Raw genomic sequence first — 13,272 nt, 5'->3', positions numbered from 1 at the left:
ATACACATACACATCATCACATACACATACACATCATCAACATACACATACACATCATCAACATACACATACACATCATCAACATACACATACACATCATCAACACATACACATACACACATCATCAACATACATACATCATCAACATACACATACACATCATCAACAACATACATCATCAGCAACATATACATCATCAACAACATACACATCATCAACAACATACACATCATCAACAACATACACATCATCAACATCATCAACAACATACACATCATCAACATACACATACACATCATCATCATACACATCATACAACATACACATCATCAACATACATACACATCATCAACATATACACATCATCAACATACATACACATCATCAACATACATACACATCATCAACATACACATACACATCATCAACACATCATCAACATACACATACACATCATCAACATACACATACACATCATCAACATACACATACACATCATCAACATACATACATCATCAACAACATACACATCATCAACATACACATACACATCATCAACAACATACACATCATCAACAACATATACATCATCAACAACATACACATCATCATCAACATACACATCATCAACAACATACACATCATCAACATACACATACATCATCAACATACACATAACATACACATCATCAGCAACATGCATACATCATCAACATACACATCATCAACATACACATACACATCATCAACAACATACACACATCATCAACATACACATACACATCATCAACAACATACACATCATCAACATACATGCGTCATCAACAACATACACATCATCAACATACACATCATCAACAACATACACATAAACATCAACATACACATACATATCATCAACATACACATACACATCATCATCAACATACACATCAACATCAACATACACATACACATCATCAACATACACATACATCACTCATCATAACATACACATACACATCATCAACATACACATACACATCATCATACACATACACATCATCAACATACACATAAACATCAACATACACATACACATCATCAACATACACATAAACATCAACATACACATACACATCATCAACATACATACACATCATCAACATACACATACACATCATCAACATACACATAAACATCATCAACATACACATACACATCATCAACATACACATACACATCATCAACATACACATACACATCATCAACATACACATACATCATCATCAACATACACATACACATCAACATACACATACACATCATCAACATACATACACATCATCAACATACACATACACATCATCAACATACACATACACATCATCAACATACACACATCATCAACATACACATACACATCATCAACATACACACATAAACATCAACATACACATACACATCATCAACATACACATACATGTCATCAACATACACATAAACATCATCAACATACACATACACATCATCAACATACACATACATGTCATCAACATACACATAAACATCAACATACACATACACATCATCAACATACACATACACATCATCAACAACATATACCGTATATGACAGTCTATAAGCCGGTGCGAGGACCAAAAAGCAGTCTGTAGAAGGGTCGTCTTATCCATGGGTTTCACGCTTTAAGTCAGAAACTTTTTCCAGGGTAAGAAAACAACATCGTATCACCGTGTGAACAAACAACAGAAGACGACTTTGTCAGTAGAGGCGTCAAATTTGCAATTAAACATCACTAGACAAGATTATTTACCTTTTTAAGTTACTAGTATAAGTTGTTTTGCTGGGCATTGTATTATTTGCAGGGATTAAGATTACCGTGCATATTTGTCTCGCATTACCAAAGCCGGAAATAGCAATCAGCTGTGCACACGTTTCCGCAGGTGAACAAGTTCAAACATGCACAATAATATAACGGGACGAATTCTGACGCAGTCATCAGTAAAATATAATACAGAATACCATTATTTAACCCAAAGAAATATATCCCTAGCATTGTGTAATTTTAGTTACAGTTCTTGCTCTATAAATTAATTAAGATTACCGTGTGTATTTGAGCGAGAAATAGCAATCAGCTGCATTTTTTGCACATCGTTTCTCGGCTGAACAAGTTCAAACATGCACAATAATATAACGGGATGAATTCTGGCTCCGATGTCATCAGTAAAGTATAATACAGAATACTATTGTTTAACCCAAAGAAATATATCCTAGCATTGTGTAATTTTATTTACAGTTTTATGTAAAATATATATAATCAACACTAAGGTTATATGGACCCTCATGAACGTGGTAAGCACATGGAATGGGGTAAAATCTGAATGGATCCATTTAAATTCACAAAATTTTACCGATGTTACTGTAAACTAGCAGTCAATGGAAAACGAGGCGGTAATCAGTTCGTGATTGTTGAATGGGGTAAAATAAAGCAAGCCAGTTTGTTGCTACAATAAATATGATATTTAGAGAAGCAAAATATGTTATGCATTTTCTGTCAACTACACTTCGTTTCGATCCGTGAGTAGACACAATATATATGACAGTGAATTCTTTGAATAATGTGGACCAAAGTTATAATTATTGGTAACTGCCAGTTGTCTGTGGTCTGTGTTTGCCGTGATTAGGACCCCATCGCGGGGGATCGACTTATGCACGAAACATACCATTTTGACACTGATTTTAAGGGTCAAGTTTGGGGGTCGTCTTATCCATGGGGTCGTCTTATAGACGTCCATATACGGTACATCATCAACAATATATACATCATCAACAATATATACATCATCAACAACATACACATCATCAACAACATACACATCATCAACAACATACACATCATCAACAACATACACATCATCAACATACATATCAACAACATATCATCAACAACATACACATCATCATCATCACAACATCATACACATCATCAACAACATATACATCATCATCAATATATACATCATCAACATACATCATCATACATCATCATCAACAACATACACATCATCAACAACATACACATCATCAACAACATACACATCATCAACAATATACATCATCAACAACATACACATCATCAACAATATATACATCATCAACAACATACACATCATCAACAACATCATACACATCATCAACAACATACACATCATCAACAACATACACATCATCAACAACATACACATCATCAACATCATACACATCATTAACAACATATACATCATCAACAATATACACATCATCAACATCATACACATCATCAACAACATACACATCATCAACAACATACACATCATCAACAATAAACATATACATCATCAACAACATACACATCATCAACAACATACATCATCAACAACATACACATCATCAACAACATACACATCATCAACAACATACACATCATCAACAATATATACATCATCAACAACATTTCACATCATCAACATCAACATACACATCATCAACAACATATACATCATCAACAACACACATCATCAACAACATTTCACATCATCAACAACATACACATCATCAACAATATATACATCATCAACAACATTATACATCGCATCACATCATCAACATATATATACATCATCAACAACATTTATCGTCATCAACATACACATACATCATCAACAACATTTCGTCATCAACAACATACACATCATCATAATCAACAACATTTACGTCATCAACAACATACACATCATCAACAATATATACATCATCAACAACATACGCATCATCAACAACATATACATCATCAACAACATTTACGTCATCAACATACACATACACATCATCAACAACATTTACGTCATCAACAACATACACATCATCAACAACATTTACATCATCAACAACATATACACATCATCAACAATATATACATCATCAACAACATACACATCATCAACAACATACACATCATCAACAATATATACATCATCAACAACATTTACATCATCAACATACACATACACATCATCAACAACATATACATCATCAACAACATACACATCATCAACAACATTTACGTCATCAACAACATACACATCATCAACAATATATACATCATCAACAATATATACATCATCAACAACATACACATCATCAACAACATTTACATCATCAACAACATACACATCATCAACAATATATACATCATCAACAACATTTACGCCATCAACAACATATACCATCATCAACAACATTTACGTCATCAACATACACATACACATCATCAACAACATTTACGTCATCAACAACATACACATCATCAACAACATTTCATCATCATCAATAATATACACATCATCAACAATATATACATCATCAACAACATACACATCATCAACAACATACACATCATCAACAATATATACATCATCAACATACATTTCATCATCATCAACATACACATACACATCATCATCAAACAACATATACATCATCAACAACATACACATCATCAACAACATTTCATCAACAACAGCATCAACAACATACACATCATCAACAATATATCATCACATCATCAACAACATATACATCATCAACAACATACACATCATCAACAACATTTACATCATCAACAACATACACATCATCAACAACATACATATCACATCATCAACAATATATACATCATCAACAAACATTTTACGCCATCAACAACACATACATCATCATCAACAACATATACATCATCAACAACATACACATCATCAACAACATCAACAACATACACATCATCAACAACATACACATCATCAACAACATACACATCATCAACAACATACACATCATCAACAACATACACATCATCAACAACATACACATCATCAACAACATACACATCATCAACATATACATCATCAACAACATACACATCATCAACAACATACACATCATCAACAATATACACATCATCAACAACATTTACATCATCAACATATCATCAACATATCAACAATATACACATCATCAACAACATACGTCATCAACATCATCATACATCATAACACATCATCAACATAACAACATACACATCATCAACAACATACACATCATCAACAATATACACATCATCACATACACATCATCAACAACATACACATCATCAACAACATACACATCATCAACAACATACACATCATCAACAACACATCATCATCAACAACATACACATCATCAACAACATACACATCATCAACAACATACACATCATCAACAACATATACACATCATCAACAACATACACATCATCAACAACATACACATCATCAACAACATACACATCATCATATCATACATCATCAACAACATTTACACATCATCAACAACATACACATACACATCATCAACAATATACACATCATCATCAACAATCATCAACATACATATCAATATCGTCATCAACAACATATCATCATCAACAACATACATCATCATCAACAACATACACATCATCAACAATATACGCATCATCAACAATATACACATCATCAACAACATACACATCATCAACAACATACACATAACACATCATCAACAATATATACATCATCAACAACATACACATCATCAACAACATCATCATCAACGACATTATCAGCAACATCTGCAACAATACACACAACAACATTTACAACATTAACAACGTCATCAACGTCATTAACAAATGATGGAACATATGTCGCATCAAATCTATCAAATATTGAAGCCTTCTTTCAGCGACTTCATCTTCCTCGATCACCCTCCAACAATAGATCATGTCACCAGTTTGTATAATTTGACAATATTTTACTTGGTTGAGCGTATTCTTTCATCTGCTCATCTACTCCTATATTTGTGTATTCCATACTGACAGTAGGTTTCAATATTTCATGTGCAGCACGTGTGTTGATGGTAATCTGTCTGGCCAGAGACAATATGGTGTCCAGTGTGTCAGGAAGGGCCGTGGAGCCATGGTTGATGGCACCACCAGATTGTCATAGCTCAAATAGTTGATTCCACTGATAACATAACAACATCAATATTGAACCTTGCCACCCATGGCTGTGATTAATACTCCGAGTGGAAGAAACTTTTGTGTTTGTTTAATTCATCTTGTCCTGATGAGTGTCTGCATGTGTGTGAGTGGCACATTCTACAGCATCCCCCACCCCCACCCCCACCCGGGGCTTCCATCTTTGACCTTACACTGACCTTGTCATAAATCACTCTTCAAGGGAGGCTTCATTAAAAGTTCACAAGTCAAATTCTTTTCAGATGTAAAATATTTTGAATATTTGTTATCAGGAGAAGTTTGTTTTTTAGCTAATTCACACAAATACTAAAATACTACACACATGGTTCAGGTTTACATAACTGAAACGTTTGATACGATTGTTTGGTATGTCACTGATTGTGTCTGTTCTCTACAGTGAATCATTAGATGTTCAGTCTGTTATTATTGTTAACAAATATATATCAACAAAAACTCACTCGGTTTCTGTCACATTTTCTGAAAAATAACCAAGTAAGATTTTCATTTAGTTTCATGTTTATGTTGCCTGCACTTTTACTTGACGTTTCTGAAATCAACCTGCATAAGGCACTTGGGGTAGTCAGGTCCTAGATCTGATATTCTGGAGTCATAAAGGCCTTGACTTTTCAAAACTTTCTCAATAATTGACATTTGAGTTACCTGAGTCAAAGCAAATAGAGAAATAACCTCCCTCCCCTACCCATTCACAAACTATCCACTACCCATTCACAAAATAACCTCTTCCCTTCCCTACCCAGATCACAAAATAACCTCCTCCCTTCCCTACCCCCATCAGAAAATAACCTCCTCCCTTCCCTACCCACATCAGAAAATAACCTCCTCTCTTCCCTAACCCCTTTAAAAAAAAAGCCTCCTCCCTTCCCTACCCAGATCAGAAAATAACCTCCTGCCTTCCCTAACCCCTTTAGAAAATAACCTCTTAAATACCCTTTATACCCCATCACAAGATAACCTCCTCTCTTCTCTACCCCTTCACAAAATATCCTCCTTGTTCCTCGTTGTTGGTGTGTGATATAGTCCTGATGACTAGTGGAGAGCACAATGGAGAGTATTGGTGCCTTGAGGGAGGTTAATTTGCTCCTACACCTGGTAATGAGTAATTAATGAGTAACTAATGATAAGACTGATTACGTTTGCCTCTACATGTATGTCATACAAGAAGCTCTGTAAGCTCTCTTTGAGGCTGAAATCTTTGGCACAGATTTTCTCGGGTTTTTTGTTGATGCCAGGGATTTTAGTGCTCAGTAAATTATGTTAGAGGAAGATTTGGCCAAACCTGTAGAGTACCATCTTCTGATTAGAATGCCCTCATGTAGCGGGGAAAATGGACTTTTTAGCTTCCTGTTGTTGTTTTGGTTTGGTCATGCTTAAGTATATTCGTTTACAGAAATAGTTTGCTAATAATTACATCTGAAGTAGGTATTGGTTTGTATGGCTTCAGCAAAATGGTCCTAAATTCAAACCTGTAACAAATGTACCCACACCACACCACACCACCCACACCACACCACACACACCACACACACACAGCACACCACACCACACCACACCACACCACACCACACCACACCATGCACCACACCACACCACACCACACCACACCACACCACACCACCACACCACACCACACCACACCATGCAGCACAGCACAGCACCAACCCGCCCCACTTCACCCTACATCACCTCAACTCACCTTTCAGTGTTATCACATGTAGTTGGTGTATTAACATTTAATATCTTGTATTAATTTAATTTAAATTTAAGATTTATGGATGTCAACTTCTCTGTTGTGAATAACATGACGTTTCGGAGTGTAAGCTTGCTCCTTTCATGTTAAATAGAAAGGAGGCCCTTATAAATTACTTCTTTTTTAAGCTATATAGCAATAGGTGTGCAAAAAATACAAACAACTATCATTGGGACAAAGGCCATCAAGCTCTACACAAACGGCCCACACTCATTTGTGGTGGGAGATCAGAAACAGTCTAATTATCAGGCAATTTTCAACATACACAAATGCTGGAGGAAGCTATGGTCTTTCCTCACCATACTCATCAACAATAAAACCAAAACATTAGACGGTAAAGACTGGTAGCTAACAACAAGCTTCAACTTAGATTTAGGAGAGATTACAGGGAGATAACTCATGGAAGAAGCGAGAGTCTTGACATCTGCTTTGTGTGGAGATCAAGTTCTCAAATTCCCAACAAAAAAAACAACAGTCCATGAAAAAATGCTTAGATGTGATTTAGGTGTCACATGAGGGATAATTTAGGCATCCATCCTTTGAGGTTGGTCGTGTGCCGACCTCCCCCCTCTGTCTCAACTGTGGCTGGTGGTCGTGTGCCGACCTCCCCTTCCCTCTCCACTGTGGCTGCTGATCGTGTGCCTACTGGGTCAGGTTTCCAGGAGGCCATATGGTAATTACCCTTGTTCCTGACAGGGAAACAGTTTAAATCTCTTTTGGTGCGGCATCTTCAAGTTGCAAGTACTATGGTTCAGTGCCAAAGCTTGTATGCAGCAGCAACAGGGCATGAGGCAGGACTTTGATCATCTGCACTGGGACAAAATTCCTATGCTTCACTTTTGCCATTAAACATATATACATAGCAAACCGTTTGTCAAAGTCTTGTGTAGAGGTAGGGTTCAGATAACCTCAAACACATCCTAAACTTCACAGTGACGACATCCTCAACCTCTGCCATAACTTCAAAAGCCTCAGTAATTGCATCAACAATCCTAACATCCAACATCTGCTACAACAGCCTCCACAAATACCTGGAAAACAATTGCAGTGGCGTAGAACAACAGTTTCTCCTTCATCCATTCCTCTACAACCACTGCAACCTCAACCTCTCAGTATTTACAGACCGCCCCCATATAGCTGGAATATTGCTGAATGCAGCGTAAAGCTAAACTCACTCACTCACTTCACCTCTCAGCAAGGATCATCAACTTCAGATACAGCTGCAAATAACGAAAGTGCATCTACAAATGCAACTACAACATCAATCTCAATTATATCAAATAGATCCATATCATCATCATCAACAATCCTAATGTACCTCTGAAAGTAGTTCAGGCAACAAAGACTCGTGAAGATCCAGGGTAGAATAGGTATTCAGCAACCCATACTTGCCACGAAAGGCGACTATGCTTGTCATAAGAGGCGACAAACGGGATCGGGTGGTCAGGCTCGCTGACTTGGTTGACACATGTCATCGGTTCCCAATTGCGCAGATCGATGCTCATGCTGTTGATCACTGGATTGTCTGGTCCAGACTCGATTATTTACAGACCACCGCCATATAGCTGGAATATTGCTGAGTGCAGCATAAAACTAAACTCACTTACTCACTCAGGCAACAAGCCTAATGTCCATCTGAAAGTAGTTCAGGCAACAACCCTAATGTCCATCTGAAAGTAGTTCAGGCAACAAGCCTAATGTACCTCTGAAAGTAGTTCAGGCAACAAGCCTAATGTCCATCTGAAAGTGGTTCAGGCAACAACCCTAATGTCCATCTGCAAGTGGTTCAGGCAACAAGCCAGATGTCCATCTGAAAGTAGTTCAGGCATCAACCCTAATGTCTTTCTGAAAGTAGTTCAGGCAACAAGCCTAATGTCTATCTGAAAGTAGTTCAGGCAACAAGTCTGATGTCCATCTGAAAGTAGTTCAGGCAACAACCCTCATGTTCATCTGAAAGTGGTTCAGGCAACAAGCCTGATGTCCATCTGAAAGTGGTTCAGGCAACAACCCTAATGTCCATCTGAAAGTAGTTCAGGCAACAACCCTGAAAGTAGTTCAGGCAACAAGCCTGATGTCCATCTGAAAGTGGTTCAGGCAACAAACCTGATGTCCATCTGAAAGTGGTTCAGGCAACAACCCTAATGTACCTCTGAAAGTGGTTCAGGCAACTACCCTAATGTACCTCTGAAAGTAGTTCAGGCAACAAGCCAGATGTCCATCTGAAAGTAGTTCAGGCAACAAGCCTAGTGTCCATCTGAAAGTAGTTCAGGCAACAACCCTAATGTCCATCTGAAAGTAGTTCAGGCAACAAGCCTTATGTCCATCTGAAAGTAGTTCAGGCAACAAGCCTAATGTCTATCTGAAAGTGGTTCAGGCAACAACCCTAATGTCCATCTGAAAGTAATTCAGGCAACAAGCCTAATGTCCATCTAAAAGTAGTTCAGGCAACAACCCTAATGTTCATCTGAAAGTAGTTCAGGCAACAAGCCTAATGTCCATCTGAAAGTTGTTGAGGCAACAACCCTAATGTCCATCTGAAAGTAGTTCAGGCAACAAGCCTAATGTCCATCTGAAAGTGGTTCAGGCAACAAGCCTGATGTCCATCTGAAAATGGTTCAGGCAACAACCCAAATGTCCATCTGCAAGTGGTTCAGGCAACAAGCCAGATGTCCATCTGAAAGTAGTTCAGGCATCAACCCTAATGTCTTTCTGAAAGTAGTTCAGGCAACAAGTCTGATGTCCATCTGAAAGTGGTTCAGGCAACAACCCTAATGTCTATCTGAAATTAGTTCAGGCAACAAGCCTTATGTCCATCTGAAAGTAGTTCAGGCAACAACCCTCATGTTCATCTGAAAGTGGTTCAGGCAACAAGCCTAATGTCTATCTGAAAGTAGTTCAGGCAACAAGCCTTATGTCCATCTGAAAGTAGTTCAGGCAACAACCCTCATGTTCATCTGAAAGTAGTTCAGGCAACAACCCTCATGTTCATCTGAAAGTGGTTCAGGCAACAACCCTGAAAGTAGTTCAGGCAACAAGCCTGATGTCCATCTGAAAGTAGTTCAGGCATCAACCCTAATGTCTATCTGAAAGTAGTTCAGGCAACAACCCTGAAAGTAGTTCAGGCAACAAGCCTGATGTCCATCTGAAAGTGGTTCAGGCAACAAGCCTGATGTCCATCTGAAAGTGGTTCAGGCAACAACCCTAATGTACCTCTGAAAGTGGTTCAGGCAACTACCCTAATGTACCTCTGAAAGTAGTTCAGGCAACAAGCCAGATGTCCATCTGAAAGTAGTTCAGGCAACAAGCCTAGTGTCCATCTGAAAGTAGTTCAGGCAACAACCCTAATGTCCATCTGAAAGTAGTTCAGGCAACAAGCCTTATGTCCATCTGAAAGTAGTTCAGGCAACAAGCCTAATGTCCATCATGTCTATCTGAAAGTGGTTCAGGCAACAACCCTAATGTCCATCTGAAAGTAATTCAGGCAACAAGCCTAATGTCCATCTGAAAGTAGTTCAGGCAACAAGCCTAATGTCCATCTGAAAGTAGTTCAGGCAACAAGCCTAATGTCCATCTGAAAGTGGTTCAGGCAACAAGCCTAATGTCCATCTGAAAGTAGTTCAGGCAACAACCCTAATGTCCATCTGAAAGTAGTTCAGGCAACAACCCTTATGTCCATCTGAAAGTGGTTCAGGCAACAAGCCTTATGTCCATCTGAAAGTAGTTCAGGCATCAACCCTAATGTCTATCTGAAAGTAGTTCAGGCAACAAGCCTAATGTCCATCTGAAAGTGATTCAGGCAACAAGCCTAATGTCCATCTGAAAGTGGTTCAGGCAACAAGCCTAATGTCCATCTGAAAGTAGTTCAGGCAACAAGCCTAATGTCCATCTGAAAGTAATTCAGGCAACAACCCTTATGTCTATCTGAAAGTAGTTGAGGCAACAACCCTAATGTCCATCTGAAAGTTGTTCAGGCAAGAAGCCTAATGTCCATCTGAAATTAGTTCAGGCAACAAGCCTAATGTCCATCTGAAAGTAGTTCAGGCAACAAGCCTTATGTCCATCTGAAATTAGTTCAGGCATCAACCCTAATGTATGTAGCAGGGCGTGGAGTCATCCCACAGGTGACATGCTTACCTTGTCAGCTTGCTGAGGGGGGTTAACCTCTTTGGTCATGTGGACAAGGCGTCCGACTTCAGATTAGAAGGTCCGTGGTTCGAATCCCTGCACGGGACTCAAAAATTTTATGGCCCTGTGGGATGACTCCACGCCCTGCTACATGTCCACCTACAAAATGACACTATTTCTGCCAAGAAGTTTTGCGTCCAGTGATGTTATAAACGTGTCATCTTTTAAATCCTCAAGAGTAAAATGACAAGGGAAGATATATTTTTGTAATGATATAGATATACTATTTCATTTCTAAATATTTAATATATATCTTTACATTGAATAATGTGTCTGCAATCTCCTCTCGTTTTCTGTTTGGTGTAATCAATCCTCCAGTTTCTAGCCGAAATCAGCGCAACCGCTGGCTGAGGGATAAAACCCTGAACATCAGCTCCTGTAACTAGATCACTGTGTTGTTGTATTTTGGTTTCATATTTTCTTGTGATTATCAGGAAAAATATTCCCTGTTGTTCTTCATTAAATGTTTTGTACATGTGTATGTTATATCAAACCAGAAGCATGTTGTTACTTGCCAAGGTATTCACAACTATGTATATTGTTACTTGCCAAGGTATTCACAACTATGTTGTTACTGGCCAAGGTATTCACAACTATGTTGTTACTGGCCAAGGTATTCACAACTATATTGTTACTTGCCAAGGTATTCACAACCATGTATGTTGTTGCTGGCCAAGGTATTCACAACCATGTATGTTGTTGCTGGCCAAGGTATTCATAACTATGTATATTGTTACTTGCCAAGGTATTCATAACTATGTATATTGTTACTTGCCAAGGTATTCACAACCATGTATGTTGTTGCTGGCCAAGGTATTCACAACCATGTGTGTTGTTGCTGGCCAAGGTATTCATAACTATGTATATTGTTACTTGCCAAGGTGTTCACAACTATGTATGTTGTTGCTGGCCAAGGTATTCACAACCATGTATGTTGTTACTTGCCAAGGTATTCACAACCATGTATGTTGTTGCTGGCCAAGGTATTCACAACCATGTATGTTGTTGCTGACCAAGGTATTCACAACCATGTGTGTTTACTTGCAAGGTATTCACAACCATGCATGTTGTTGCTGGCCAAGGTATTCACAACCATGCATGTTGTTGCTGGCCAAGGTATTCACAACTATGTATGTTGTTGCTGGCCAAGGTATTCACAACCATGTATGTTGTTGCTGGCCAAGGTATTCACAACCATGTATGTTGTTACTTGCCAAGGTAT

At 38.0% G+C, this 13,272-nt stretch overlaps 1 protein-coding gene across 1 annotated transcript in view; it reads left to right on the top strand.

Annotated features, from left to right (window-relative positions):
• The window catches only part of LOC124279147 (activating signal cointegrator 1 complex subunit 3-like), a 294,552-nt gene that overhangs the window by 191,723 nt on the left and 89,557 nt on the right, over nucleotides 1-13,272 (top strand).

The sequence above is a fragment of the Haliotis rubra genome, unplaced genomic scaffold (assembly GCF_003918875.1).
Source record: "Haliotis rubra isolate DU_JTF1 unplaced genomic scaffold, ASM391887v1 Scf247, whole genome shotgun sequence".
NCBI lineage: Eukaryota > Metazoa > Mollusca > Gastropoda > Lepetellida > Haliotidae > Haliotis > Haliotis rubra.
This window is presented reverse-complemented; position numbering and strand designations above follow the sequence as displayed.